At 37.6% G+C, this 15166-nt stretch overlaps 2 long non-coding RNA genes across 2 annotated transcripts in view; both read left to right on the top strand.

The window, feature by feature from the left end:
• LOC122200153 overlaps window positions 1-10101 on the top strand; it is a 76098-nt gene extending 65997 nt beyond the window's left edge. The window contains exons 3-5 of the long non-coding RNA XR_006193734.1: window positions 4670-4844; window positions 6888-6959; window positions 10064-10101. This is a non-coding gene — a long non-coding RNA (uncharacterized LOC122200153). The remainder of the gene's footprint in view (window positions 1-4669; window positions 4845-6887; window positions 6960-10063) is intronic.
• Window positions 10102-10176: 75 nt separating this feature from the next.
• Window positions 10177-12435, top strand: LOC122200146. Its single transcript, XR_006193733.1, has 4 exons — window positions 10177-10218; window positions 11158-11328; window positions 11964-12074; window positions 12345-12435. It is a non-coding gene; the product is annotated as an uncharacterized LOC122200146 (long non-coding RNA).
• Window positions 12436-15166: the final 2731 nt, after the last annotated feature.

The raw sequence follows: 15166 nt of genomic DNA, 5'->3' as shown, positions 1-15166 counted from the left end.
CCTGAATGCTTCGGAAAGCGTCCTCCAACTGCGCTTTAGCGACAACCTGTTACTCAAAGGGCTTCTCCCGATCATCATGAGAGTTAATGAATGACCTTCACTTCAGATCCTTGTATTTGATTTTGTTGTTGTTGTTGTTTTGCTTCATTCCCTGGGGACTGTGCTGGGCCTGCACATCTTTCTGGCAATAGACATACTCAAACACCATTTTTCAGTTTGAGTCTAGAGATTCTGTCTTCTAAGCGTGATATTTGTGGTTCTGTCTCGAGCTCCAAAGGGCAATATTACTCAGAATGATTTACTCATAGATAGGCAGGGTTCAAAACACATATTTTTTTTTATAGACTATGCCTCTTTAGGGTTGCAGGCTGTTCCCAAATGCTTGTACCTTGGCTCTATTTTCCCCCAGAAAATGGCCTTGCTCGTCTTGTTGTTACTTTGAATAAGAAGGAAAACACCAAGCTGCTTAGACTGTTTCATTTGTGGAGAAAAGGAGGGGTAGGGATGCATGTGGGTGTGTTTGTGTGTGTGTGTGCAGTGTGCTTGGGGGGGTTCAGGGAGGAATATCATTTGTGGAATGTTTTCCCAGAGGAGCTGTGGAGAGTTTGTTTTGGTGTAAACTGAGCCAGAACTTTGAAAATAAGAAAGACTTCCTAAACGCTTGCTCTCTGTATAACTACCTTGTTAAATAAATGCAGCAGTTGGACCAATTCCGTTTTTCTAATTCCATTGTACACTGGGGATAGCAGAAGGCGTTTTGCATTATGCAGGATCTGGTGTTTGGTTATTTGGAAAGGCTGCTCTACCCACCAGGTCACAGTGAATGACTACAGATGCGGGGAGTATGTTGACAGTGTCAGCAGTCAAATCTTTGCCACACAGATTGTGAAAAATTACAGGAGGGCACGACATAATTTATTTTGCTAACGATCTTTTTCCCATCTGCAGTTTGTACCTGTTGAAGCTGAAAGTGCACTTCCTCGTGCTGATCGAATTCTCGCTTCCCCCTTCTTTTTCCTTTCTCTGACAGGCGTGCACTGCTTGAAGCCTTAAGTTCAGATGAGCATTATTAACAGCAACCTTTATAGTCTACCAGGGAATAATTTAAATTTTTTTTTGGTGTGTGTTTCTGCAATAGTTTCAAGATGCAGGAATGCAGATAGAGTTCTTGTTAAAAAAAAAAAAAAAAGTTTAGACAGGTTGATTCATTTAACTACCCAGCAGGATCTGATTGCTTTTTCTAAAATTAAATTCCAACGAAGAAAATCTCACAGATGATCCCATCCACATCCACAAACACAGCACACAGTACACAGATAGATACACACAGTATGGTAGCCATGTTCAGGCCAGGAAGATATGCTTTCTTATGTGGAAACAGTTTAGGTTTTCATTAATTTTTAAAAGTGTTTTTCCTTTGGTCCATTTTCCCTTTGGATAAGCCGTGGCATATTAAATAGATATTTATGTGATTTTGTTCTTACTGAATCCTTATTTTTCAATCATTGGAGTCACCAGATTCTAGTGGAAATTAAGATGTTGTTTTCCATATACGTTGAGAGGGGGTGGGTATATTTTATTTTACTTGTTTGATTGTAGCTGACACAGTTAGAACACTCTTTTGTCCTGCTTTTTCAAGCTGAACGTGAACTCTATTTCAATGCTGAATAGGTAGGTAGAGCTGTAAATTGTGGATGTGCTAATAATAAGTTATTCTTATGGCCTTTCCAAGAAATCATTCTGGAAGAAAGGCAGTGGGAAGTATGTCTTGCTGTTTTTGGAGCACACAGAGAGTGAATGATACTCAGAAAAAAATGAAAATGTTTAATTTTTGTACTTTCACCTTAGTTTGAAATGCAGATGAAAGTTGCATTTTTATTTATGGCTTGAAGGATGGCAAAGCCTGATAACAAATCATAAAGAAATATGGAAGCCCCAATAGCAAATTTCATGCTGAAAATTTCATCATTTGTCACATATCAGTTGCTAAAAAAAGAGGAAAAAAAAAGGCTGGGGGAGAGGAGGAATAAAACCTTGAATTCTTGAATTTGTGCAATACTTCAAGATCCAAACATAGCTGAAATCGTAATGTATGCTAGTCCATTAGAGAGCATGTGCAAAGCTCTGGGATTTTTTTTTTTTTTTTTTTTTTTTTTTTAAGCACAGGGTATAAACATGGATTATCCTGGCTACTTTCTTTTATCAAAGATACATTGACCTCTTACAAAGATTTTCACTAGTACCCAATGCCTCTGGGTACTAGGTCCCACACTTTGCACAGAAAGACTGGGGTCAATAAGAGAGCTAGGGATATTGAATTAGTGAGTTTGGTGGTCTGGAGGTTAGAGGGCAAACAGCCGCAAGATTTCTCACGGTCACTTAATAGCGTTAATGCTCTGTAAAATTAACTCGATTTAGAGCAGCTGACCTCCAGGCCAATAATGAAGTAGGGGCCTTTGTACTGAGTATTTCATTTTAATTCTTTAAGACTATTTTTTTCTCCTTCCTCTAGCCTCCAAATAATACTTAGCATCCCTGCCTGCCATCCATGAACACACACAAAAAAGTTTGGAGATCTTACCCATTTCGCTAGCTGATGTCTGTTGCCTTCTTTCAGTGAAACGTTACCTGATAGTAGACAGGTGACCCATGTCTTAGGTCGGCTGCATTCCACAAGATTCTATGTCACATAAAGATAGAATAGTGCAGAAGGTATTCTGGGCTGTATGGGGGTGGGGGTGGGTCTTTGCAAATAACTATCATACACATAGTAACTTTCTCCATGTGAAAGAATGACCATACTTAGTCAATCAGAGATTGATGGAGATAAAGACATGATAAATAAAAACAGAGCTTCTTCAAAAACAGAGGATTATATTTCTTAAAGTCCTTTGGGGGTTGTATTTCTTGTAGAATCTTTAAAAGCATTTTGGCAATAGAGACCTGAAGGAAGAGAAACAAGTGAAAAACACTTCACTTCTAGATGTTAATTTTTATGGCTATGCTGTAATACATTGAAGGACAAGTCTAAGTATAGACATTGGAATCAGATGGCCCAGGCTTTTATTTCACTTCCACCTTTTATTATCTGGGTGATCTTGGGCAAGTTGTCCAGTCTGATTATACATGAGCTTCTTTGATTATTAGGTAGGAATGACTGTCAAAGTGCCCTAACAGGATGGCACACGTGTAAATCCACATGAACATGGAAGGTATGTGGACATGTTAGTTATCATTTAATAAGACGTAGTTCCCAACCCTTTTTAGAAACATTGTCTGCTGGTGAGTTAATTAAAAAACTATTAACTGTGATATGTGTAGTGGAAAGAAAAGCGAGAAGGGAGTGGCGAAGCAGATTTCTAAAAGAGTGGGGCAATTATGTAAATAGCTAGAATTTATTGATTTAATGCTAATTATTTTTAGCTTGAGTAAGTTTGTCAGACATATAATGTTACATTAATATGTCTTAGCTGGTTGGATTGGCTTAATTTTCCATGTAATTTTCCAGGCAGTATTGAACAGCCAATCACTATCATGTGGGATATTAGAGAACATTGCAGTTACTTTACACTAAAGAGTCATCATTTTGGGCAGCAGTTTTAGAGAAGAGTATAGCAATAAATGCACTCTTAGATTTACATTTATGCATTCCATTGGAAGAGTTTCCAAAGAAAAGAAAATTTATATCCAAAACCCTAATGAAATTAAGTTTTATTTCAATGATTTGTGTATATATCTTTCATTCTTAATACTATAATGAAGGGAGAACAGTAGAAACCTACTATTGAAAGAAGTCTGTTGAAGGGTGTAAAACTCCCTTGGTTGGAAACAGAAGAGCCACTTATCATATACAGTAAATGGTGCCCACAATATCTTAGACCAATATTCATAGAAACTAGTGACCACACTCTCTTGCCAGAATGTGTGAATGATTCATAAGATTTCTGGAAATCCCTGGGTATCAGGGAAGCATATGTGGCCTAGGAGAAGTAAGGAGAAATAAAAGTAAACTGTTTCTGTGACCAAAAGAGGAATTTTTAGAGAAGCCCATGAAGGCTGTAATTCATCATGAGACACCAAGCTGGGGTACCCAGGAAATTGTCTCATTGACCTCCAAGGTACATACAGTGTTTTTACCTTTCTGCAGTTCCCAAATATGTGCAATGCCATGTGGCTGGATTCCTATGGAAGTTGGTGAAAGGAACATTCCTAAGGAACATTCCTTAGCAATTGAAGGGTCTTTAGTGCCATCTGGTTTAACCTTCTTGCTTGGATGAGATCACAGCAGTTTGTCTGGGTTGTTGCACAAATACTCACTGCCCAAAGGAAAAGTGTGAGGGTAATATATGTGTTATTTTCCAGTATATTCTATATCACAAAGCTATATTTGGGTGTTATTATACCTCTTTCACAGATGAGAAAATTAAGGCTCAGTAAGGATAAGAAGCTTGAATACAATTCACTTACTGGTAGTTTGTAGGATTTGAACCCAGAAGGTTCTCACCTTTCCACTACGTCACACTATCCTCTAAGTACCGTAATTAATTATAACAACAACAATAGAAAATAGAAAAGAGGCTCTTTAAATAGAAAAGAGCCTAAAAACACTGATAAAGATGATAATCCATCCTGATTTTAAAACAATGACTTCTTTTTCTCTTGAATTAAGATTTGCTGCTTAAGTGCTGAACATGTTCAGACAAGAAGGAAGAAATTGTTCAAAAAGGAGATGGGAAGAAAAACAATTCTCTGAAGATGGAGGAGTATCCGTGTCAGGATGAAGAAATTGGCAAGTGGATAAATGTGACAAAACAGAAAAAGAGAAGGAAAGAAAATTCACTAGGGTAGGAGCTATGGAAAGGCCTGTGAGCCTACAAAATTAAGCTGTACCTTTACTGGAAGATACAAAATACTAGGCCAGGTGAAATCCTAATGATGCAAGAAACACATGCACATTGCTAAGTAGAATAACCACAGTTGTAACTCTTGGGAAATAACAATGGTTAATACCTTTTGAACTGGGGCTCCAGAAAAAGGTAAATTGACATGCTTATCCAGGAGCTGAGCAGTTTTCTGGGGGCATAAATCTCAGCCATAAATGAGACCTGCTTGGACTCATTAAACCCACTAATCATTAACTCCAGCTGGGAGGGAAGGAACAAAGGAGAAATTTGTTCCCAAACCATGTTCCAAAAGAAGGGAAAAAAGGCTCTGTGCTGAGTTAAGCTCAGGCAGTGTCATATGCTAAATCTTTGCTTTTGGAGAGTCTCAGGAAATCAACCTGGTAGACTTAGTTTAGCTTAAACTTTTCCAAAGATATTTGACCATGGTATACTTTTTCAGTAACATATACATTAAAGTATGGAACAAACTTTTTGTGAATGTATGATTCTTGAATATCTGGTAATGCTCATTGGCCTGTCAAGTGATTTGATATTTACAGAGGAAAAAAAAAGAAAGAAATACTTTTATTTGTACATATTTCACAGCTTTGAAATAGAAGATTCTTAGATTTTCAGAAATTCAGTTATTTTCTTATAATCTTGTGTGTGCTACACATACTATATCATCTGTTCATCCTGCCTTCGATTCAGTTATTAGAAAATAGATGGTTTTGGCTGAAGTATTTTCTAACCGCTTGCTTATTGCATAAGCTAAGTTCATGTTTTCTTTTTATAGTTGCTATGCATTTTAGCCCCAGTTGATGAAAATTGATTAAAATGTTGTACAATAGAATAAACACCATGATAAATATTGTAAAGGGAATGTATCTTCTCAAAAATAATAGTGTGGATATAGAACACAAATCTGCATTGTATCAGAAAAGTAATCACTCGTAACATATTCACCTGAGTGGCCAAAAAAGAAAACTACATGTAAAAGGTACATTGAATATTCAGATGGATACACTGAGGTGCAATTTTATAGGATCTACGATCTATTTCTAGAATTCTGTCACATACAAACAAACTCCGTTTATTATGCTCTTTTCAAAGTGCTGACAAATCAGTCAATCAAATCAATCTAGATTCTTCTAAAATAGGAATCGGAATAAAATTATGTTTATTCAGAGAACTGCTGGGATCTCCAAGTTGTCACAGCACAGCAACCACAAACTTCGGGGCCAAGAAAGGGAAGGAAAAGGCGGAAAAAAATTAATGAGCTGGAAAGCTGGAGAAACTCCAAAATCTTTGGGAAATAGAAAAAATTTACATGACATAGGAAATTCTTGAATCATGTTATTAAGTCAGGAAGACACAACATTTACTGTGGGATTTTTTTGATCCTACATTCCTCAAAAAAAGAAAAAGTACGTCGTGCTATTGCCAGAAAGATGATAAACTAGTGTAATTAAAGTTGAGAAAGAAAAGAAAATTTGCAGGTTACAATTTTTGAGTCAAGTAATATTGTAGAGCGTTGCCTAATATCAAGGATATATGATTTACAAAGGCAGTTCCCATCACACACTTACTAAATACTTAGCAATTTCAGTTGGACAAAACCAGTGATGTGCTCGCCATGAACACATTCTCTGCAAAGATGCAGTCCATTTGAGAAAGAAAAGTGCTCAATGACTGTCTCTGTTGGTCATCACTAAATATAATGCTAACAGAGAAATTAAAAAAATTGTTTATAATGATAATAAAAAAATTGTTCAAAAAATGTTAATTGTTAATTGAGTTGTACTGCAGACTCGAAAAGGTGTTCTGAGATAGGCATGGGAGAGCATGTGCTACTTGTACAGGAAGGAATGGCCTTAGTGGGTAGATTGCTTTGAATGCCAGGAACCAACAGCTTTAGTCACAGAAAATGTTTGATTGGAAACAGTTTCTCTTTACAATTACAAAAACAACCACATTATTGTGAGCGTTCATTCTTCTTTTCAGTGTGTTTGATTGAACAGCTTGTATGAGACTGATTTTTTTTACTGGAGTCTTCCAGCTGTCGGTGAAAAACAGGTATACGCTCACCGGTTTTTAAAATAAAGATGATAAAAATATTTTTCTTGAAACATGTTATGGCCAATAATTTCAAGGTTTATTCAAATGATGATATGTTTGAATCTTGAAAAGGCTAAACTTAGTGCGTAAAAGCATATAAATCATGACTGTCTTGCTGAATCAAAGTATTCCATGATTTAAAATAAGACTGTATTATAGAGCATTTTGGCTCATACTATGAGTTTGATTCTTACTCAGTGCTTGATGATTTTCTTCTCTCATCAGAGAAAAAGATTGATAATGTGTCATGATTATGTTTTACATCAATATCTAAATGCTGCCACAAAATTACTTTCCAGGGCCAAATACAATGTAGCAAACAAAAGTCTATTTGCAAGAACCTTCCAAATTAAAACATTTTAATATGCTTTGGTTTTCAATTTATATTCTGGAGGCCCATTAAAGATAGTGTTTGATGTGGAGTTTCTTCATAATTTTTGGGTCAGTGTTTAACTTTTTAAAACTATGGAAGTTTACTGCCGTTATGCTTGACTTATAAGACTAAAAATATAAATCAACTCAACCTGTACCTATTACTTAATCTATACCTAATCTCCCTATTTATTTCTGGCATTATGTTGAGATCTTGGTGTAAGATTAGAAGTGATATTTTCCTTATGACTGATCAGAAATGAATGAAAATGCCAATTTCAACGTAGGCTTTATTTTTATAACTTAAAATCATAACGCTTAAAGTTTACCCAGAGTTAGTGATAGGGATTTTTGTTAAATAACTAGGACATGTGTTGTAGATAAAATGTTTGAGAAACCTTCGTGTAGAGGAGTATTTTGGAAAATGTTAGATGAGAAACTCAAGGGTTTGGAGACATGGAACATGGAAACCATTAACAAAGAAAATGGCATTGTTTCTTTCTTTTTTTTCTTTTTTAAAGTAGGTGTCATGTACACTGCAGGGCTTGAACTCATGACCCTGAGATCAAGAGTCAAATGCTTAACCAACTGAGCCACCCAGGCACCTGATGCCATTGTTTCTAAAACCAAACTTGAATAAGACAAGAGGGAGTCTGATGTTCAAGTAATTCTATAAAACAGAGTTTTGTCCACAAGAACAGATATGACTGAAAAAAAAAAAAAAACATACTGGAGAAATACCAGTGGTAATCAGGAAATTAGAAAGAACGAAGGGAAAAATGAACTTGGGTGCTGATTCTTGATTTGTTCATCCAGTTAATAATACAAAAATATTTTCTGAAGCTAGAGAGGTTAAGTAGCTAGTTGCTATGGAACTGAGTTAGGTGTCTGAGATAAGACTAGATCCCACGTCTGTTGGAATCATAACTTAGTCTCTGGACCTCTAGTGACTGCCATTGACTGTATAATACAACCAGCAAGGACTACTTTTTGAAGAAATATCATGAGTTGGATTTTATTTGAGTGAAATCAAGGGCCTGTGAAATATCTGCCCAGGATATCAATTGTGCGGTTGGACATAAAGGTGTGACATTCAGAGGAGCTGTCTGAGCTACAGGCTTCAGATTAGGTGTCACTGTATTATATACAAGTTGATACGACTTTACCTCAAACATTTTATCTGCAAAACTTGTACTTAGTCATTTAACAAGTGGAGGATTTAAATAGAAAAGAGCCTAAAAACACCTGATATTTAAAAGTTAGATAAAAATCCCAATATTGGCGGGTTAGATGGAAGAGAAGCAATTAGAGAAGACCAAGAAGGAATGATGAGTCAGAAGCGAAGGAAACCAGTGGGGTGTGATGTCACAGGATTCAAAGGAAGAGAATGTATGTGAGGAGAAAGTCCACTATGTGGAAGTCTGCTGGGAAGTCAAGAAAAATAAGGAAAATCCCCAGAAGCTTTAATGCAGAGCAGTATTGTAGAGGTTTCCAAGTCAGTGGAGTATTTAAAAACAAAGCACTGAGCATGGGTCCTAAAAAGAAAGTATGAGTGCTGATTGCGAATTTAGACTCCTGATTCCAGCGGAAGTTGCCCATGGCATCTGAATATAGGCAGGTTTAAATGAGTTTGGGTTGTCAGTGGAAACTTTGGAGTTCTCCACTGAAGAGTGACTGGGGGAGTAAAGACACGCATGGTCTTTAGCATTGTAGATACCCAACATTTGTCTTTTGGTCCTACAAGCACAAGTTCAAATGAGGTTGATTTGCCCTTTGTGCCTCTTCTCTTTGGTTTCCTTTCACACATCAATCTCCTCTTCTGTCACTTTTCTCTTAGAGAGGGATGTGTGGGGGGGGGGGGAGGGCACAGTTCAGGGGAACATGGACTAATCTTAATGTTGAAATGTGGAATTAAGAAACGAGGTATATCCAAGCTATTCTGTGGGACAACATAACTGAATTTAAAAGCAAATCATGGGAGTCATTGTCCAAGATGAATAACACGCTTTATAATTTGATGAGGAGGGTATTTAATATTACGATAAAATTGTAAACAACTATGCCAAGTTCCGATTTCAAAAGGATGTTTAGTTATAGAAAAACAATTGCTACAGGGCCATTTCTGCAAAACTATTGTGTGGAAAATAGTAGTAAAAAAATCGCTCTTTTTGACCATTTTACTATAATATGTGAATAAGGATTTACTTAATGTTGTATTATATTTTATGAAATGAAGTTAATATTACAAATGGAAGAACTGGTTGGGGAAAAGGACCCTTCTAATTCATTAGGAAGTTTTTCTCTTTTTGTAAAAAAAAAAAAAACAAAAACAGCTTTGCTTTTTCATCAATTCTTTTTGAAATATAGAACACCATAGAAACATTGGCATCTTCTATTAGGGGTACAGACTGGCAGATCATTTATTTTGTCTGATTTCTTAATTACTGAGCCTGCTGTATATGGTACCAAAATTTATAGACTTTGCCAGAGTCATTTTGTCGTTTTACCCAAGATTTGTATAATTTATTTTTGATGTGGTGGACATGATACTGCATTCAATTTTCTGTGCATCTATTTCCTAAAGTAACTTGAGTGTAATAAATAAGTATTTTGGTTTCAAAAGAAATAAATCCTGTTTAAATTTGTTTATTTAAAAAATGTGTTAATGTTTTTATTTATTTTTGAGAAAGAGAGAGAGAGAAAGCATGAGCCAGGGAGTGGCAGAAAGAGACGGAGACACAGAATCTGAGTTGTCAGCACAGAGCCTGACGCGGGACTGGGACCCATGAACTGTGAGATCATGACCTGGGCCGAAGTCCGACGCTTGACCAACTGAGCCACCCAGGTGCCCCAATTCTGGTTGCATTTAAATGGAAAGGCTAGTTGTTTTGAAGAATTCATTCATTGCTTTCCTTATTCAACAAATCTACACTTAGGACTTATTGTGAGCTAAGTCCTGCTCTGAAGTTAGGGGTAGATCAGAGAACAGAGCCAAGTTCCTGTTTTCAAGAAGCTTATATATCTACTAGGGAAGAAAGACACCAAATAAACAGAAAGATAATATGTTGAATGGCAAAAAATAATATAAAGAAAAATTAGAGTGTTTGGAAATTGGAACTGATGAGAAGAACATGAGTTGGGCTCTCAAAAATGGTGATCATGGGAGCTTAACAATTATGGCCATAGCCAGAATGGTCCGGGAGAGACGTTGCTAGCTCTTCCTTAGACCCCATTGGCACTGGGACTCTGGAAGTTGGCTTCTGCCAGTGTGTGTACAAGTATACAAGTCTGCTTCTATACTTTGCTCCAGAGTCAGAGACTGGGCAGGGAATGGCAGAGTGTAGGTCGTGCACCCAGACCTGAACTTTGCAGAGAGATCATCTGCTCCCCTGCATCATTTCTAATGGAAATGTGACCCTGTCCACCCACCAATCTTGGGTTTTCCCTAGTTTGGGCATGTAATTATAAAATTCAGGATAAGTGAAGTTGAATTTTAGATAAATACTAGTTAATGTTTTAGTATAAGTATGCTCAAATTTAATTGAGTGCCCTGTAGTTGTTTTTGCTAATTCTGACAACTCTACCCCAAACAGGAAAAGTGTTGTTTGCTGACAGCCCCAAAAATGACAAAACACCCATTCAAATCCACTAAAGGTGAAGATTTAAGAAAGACTGATACATAACACCAGACTCATAAAACAGTGTACTCAGTACTATAATTAGGAGTGAATATACAAATCTGTGGGAGAGCATCTAAGAAAGCAACTTATTTTTTTCTGCCTAGGAGTTGGATGGAGAGTTTCACCAAGCCACAAATTTTTGAGCTGAGTTTTGAGCTGGATCTCAAGATGAGTAGGAATTTACCAAGGGAGAAAAAAAAAAAAAAAAAAAAGGAGAGAGAAGAGAGTGCTTCACCAGCAGAGAAAGCAAGCAGCATGGACCACAGGGTCATCAAGTGAGCATCATCAATTTGGTGTGGTTTGCATGAAAGGGTTCTTGTGTATCAGAAGTGATTGGGGACAAGTGTGGAGAAGGGCTTTGTGTGAGATGGAGAAGGTGTCTTTTTTTAATAAAAAAATATATATTAATTTTTATTTATTTTTGAGACAGAGAGAGACAGAGAATGAACAGGGGAGGGGCAGAGAGAGAGGGAGACACAGAATCCAAAGTAGGCTCCAGGATCTGAGCTGTCAGCACAGAGTCTGATGCGAGGCCCAAACCCATGGGTCCTGAGATCATAACCTGAACTGAAGTCGGATGCTTAACCAACTGAGCCACCCAAGCACTCCCAAGAAGGGTCATACACACTAGAAAAAAGAGGGAGAAGAACTGAGTTTGGAAAGCTTGCTGTAGCTGCAGAGCTGCTATATATGACTTGACTTCAGTTTTATAGGTTTGGTTTTATGTATTTATATCTTGAGCCCCCAAGAGAAAAAAAAATACCTTAAGTTACTGAGTTATTATCACAAGGGTACTTGTTGGCCGGCAAGAGACTCTCCGTGTTTGGTTTGTGGGGCTCTGGAAGGGGGACATAAAGCCAGTACAGATGGTAACTCATGGAGTGAATTACGGTGTTGGGTGTCAATACAGGTGAACACTGATGAGGCCACAACCGTGCTACTGGTCCAATGCACTGAGACGGCCATTAGCCCATCCGTTGAAGCTGAATGTAAGACCAGAAAGGAACCTCGGAGGTGACAAGTGAGTGACAGTGCATTAGATGTATTGCAAGTTCATGACTTAACGAGTGAGTAAATGTACAGACGTTCCTGGACTTTTCCTTCATCAGGGCATTTATCTCCTTTCCCTGTGCCACTCAAAGAAAAGGTGAAGCCTTGAAATTAAATCATAGATTTTCTTCAAAGGGAAAGTTTGTTATGGCCAAGTACATAGTAACTTTTTTATTACTATGAGAGTTTTGAATTCAGAGAACACAGACACTTATGGACTTGGGTAACTGTGTTTCTTCAGGATATGATATCGTAAGAGATTTTTGATTCGCTGTGCATGTCAAGACACGCTCATTTGTCGCCCAGTTGGCTCAAAGTCTTGAAGATGTGAATCAAATAGAAGTGAAATCTCAAAAAATTTTTTCTCATGGCTTAAGGTAACTTTCACCCACTTCCGTTTTTGCTTCTTTGACCTGTTCATTTCATTGTTTTTTAAGGCACATCTCCGACATTTTGAGTCACATGAAGTTGGAAGACTTTTTTTTTTAAGTAATAAAAAACCAGCCTGGAGGGGGGAACAAACATGGAGGGAAATCACTCAGAAGTCACACTGTCCCAACACCTCTGGGCCACACAGTGAAGAGCAAAATCATTCCCCTGAAAATTGGTCAGACTTTGTGCATCCAAGAAGGTTTGGGGGGATAGATGTAGAAGGGACCATCACATCATAATGGGGGTGAAATGGGGGTGTGCTGGGTCCCAAGCTGGCTCTTCACAAAACTTCTTCTCTAGGAGTGGAGTTCCTGGCCACCAGGCTCAGTTTTATACCCTTGATGAGGCTGTGCCTGCCCTGGGTAAAACTTTCATCATAGAGGTTGAGGGCAAGATTGTCAGCAGTGAGATAGGTATGATTCTGTGATGTGGCATTTGTCTTGGAGATATTCCTGGCTGCCTGGATCTTGTGTAGCGTGACATAGTCAGGGTTCTTGCTCACAGCATCTCCAGGGTGAGCAGGTTGGGGTTGAGGGTTCACACAGGGCCTGGTCTCAACCTGGCTCTGGCCCCATGCCTACTCCTCTAGCCCTTCTCTGGGCTGTCAGATCCTGCAAAACTTTTTGCTATATCAAATTAAATACTTTACTAACTTCACCTTAATTTTTTTTGCATATTCTATATCTTTGGCAGATATATATATATATATATATATATATATATATATATATATATATATATATATATAATTTTACCTTTAGGAAGATACATACTATTAGAGAAAGAGAAAGCAGAGACAAAACAATAGCATGATGGTTTTTAAAAAGTTGTTGAGAAACTGTACTTGACTGCTTGTAAATTTCATTATTTCTAAATCTGCCTCTGCCTCCCACATTAATGTGAATAATGGGAAGTTTCTGTAGAAAAATTCTGCATAGGCCCTCTAGTTATGCATGTAATAAATTAATATCACTGTGTTGTAGAAGATACATAAATGCATATACGCTTCTATAGACTAACAGAGCAAATTTGCATTTCTGGAATTCATTTTTTGTAAACAGTCAATAATTAGTGTTGAGCACAAATAATAGAAGGATATATGAACGAAGACCAACTTTGCCGAAGATTAGGAAGTGTGCATTGGGACAAGGGAAGATTAAATAGAGGTAAAACCAACCAACAAACAAACAAAAAACAACCAACCAAACAAGCGAAAAAACAAAGCAAGACAAAAACACCAAAACCTGAACATAGTGAGAGGAAATGTTGAGAAATATTTGGTCTAATATGACTTAGCTAGGTTTCTGGAAACACAGACTTTCTTCCAAAGGAGTAACCTGGGAAACCAGTGGATAAGTAGGGGAAATAGAGGACCATTTCGAGGAAGCCAGAGGGGTGCCAGAACTGCATTTTGGCCCAGTGCAAAGGATTGTAGCCATTACATGACCAGAAAGGACTCTATTTTCTTCTTCCTTCCTTCCTTCCTTCCTTTCTTTCTTTCTTTCTTTCTTTCTTTCTTTCTTTCTTTCTTTCTCCTCTCTCTCTCCCTCCCTCCCTCCCTGCCTCCCTCCTTCCCTCCTTTCCTCCTTCTTTTTTCTTTCTCTGAAAACCTGATTTCTAGAACCTCACAGACCCTGGAGCAGAGTGTTCTGGAGATTTAGAAGAGAGTTGGCTTATGTTAGATAAAACTGTTCATTTCTGTAATGTTCTCCAGTTTCATTGTGGAGACCGTGAATACCTTTTGGTTCACCTGTTCTTTGGTATTTAGCTTTGTATTCTTTGATGCTAATGCCAAATGATGTCTTCATCTTTTAATTAAATTTTCTAGTTGTTTGCTGTTCTTGTATAGACTTGCATCTGACTGTGTATTTAGCCACACTGTCAATAGATCAATAATTTTGTGTTTATGCAATTGATTACATCATTTACAAATATAACAGCTTTTTCTCCTCAGTTCTAGTCTTTTATGTTTCTCATCTCTTTCTATTGTGCTAGTTATGGCCTCTAACTCAATATTGAATGGAAATAGTAATGACCAGTATTCTTGTACCATTCCTGACTTTATTATTACTTTCCAAATTTTTACTGGTGTAAGAACACTTAACAAGAGATATACTCTTTGAAATTAAAAAAAAAAATTAACATTTATTTATTTTTGAGAGAGACATCAGGTGGTGGAAGGGCAGAGAGAGACTCACACACACGGAGTCTGCTTCGGACTGAGCTGTCAGTGCAGAGCCCAATGTGGGGCTTGAATCCATGAGCCATGAGATCATGACCTGAGCTGAAGTCGAAACTCAACCGACTGAGCCACCCAGGTGCCCCCACCCTCTGATAATTTTAAATTGTATAGTACAATATCTTTGTTTAAATATTTACTTATTATTTGGGAGAGTGCAAGTGGAAGAGGGGCAGAGAGAGCAGGACAGAGGATCTGAAGCAGGCTCTGCGCTGACAGGCTGACAGCAGTTAGCCAAAGTGGGGCTTGAACTCCCGAACCATGAGATCATGACCTGAGCTGAAGTCGGATGCTTAACCGACTGAGCCACCCAGGTGCTCCTGGTACAGTATCTTTAAATACAGGCACAGTGTTGTATAACAGATCTCTGTAACTTACTCATGTTGCATAAC

Source organism: Panthera leo, chromosome A1 (genome assembly GCF_018350215.1).
Source record: "Panthera leo isolate Ple1 chromosome A1, P.leo_Ple1_pat1.1, whole genome shotgun sequence".
In the NCBI taxonomy this organism is placed as follows: Eukaryota; Metazoa; Chordata; class Mammalia; order Carnivora; family Felidae; genus Panthera; species Panthera leo.
Note: the sequence above shows the minus strand (reverse complement) of the source record. Positions and strands in the feature narration are given on the sequence as shown.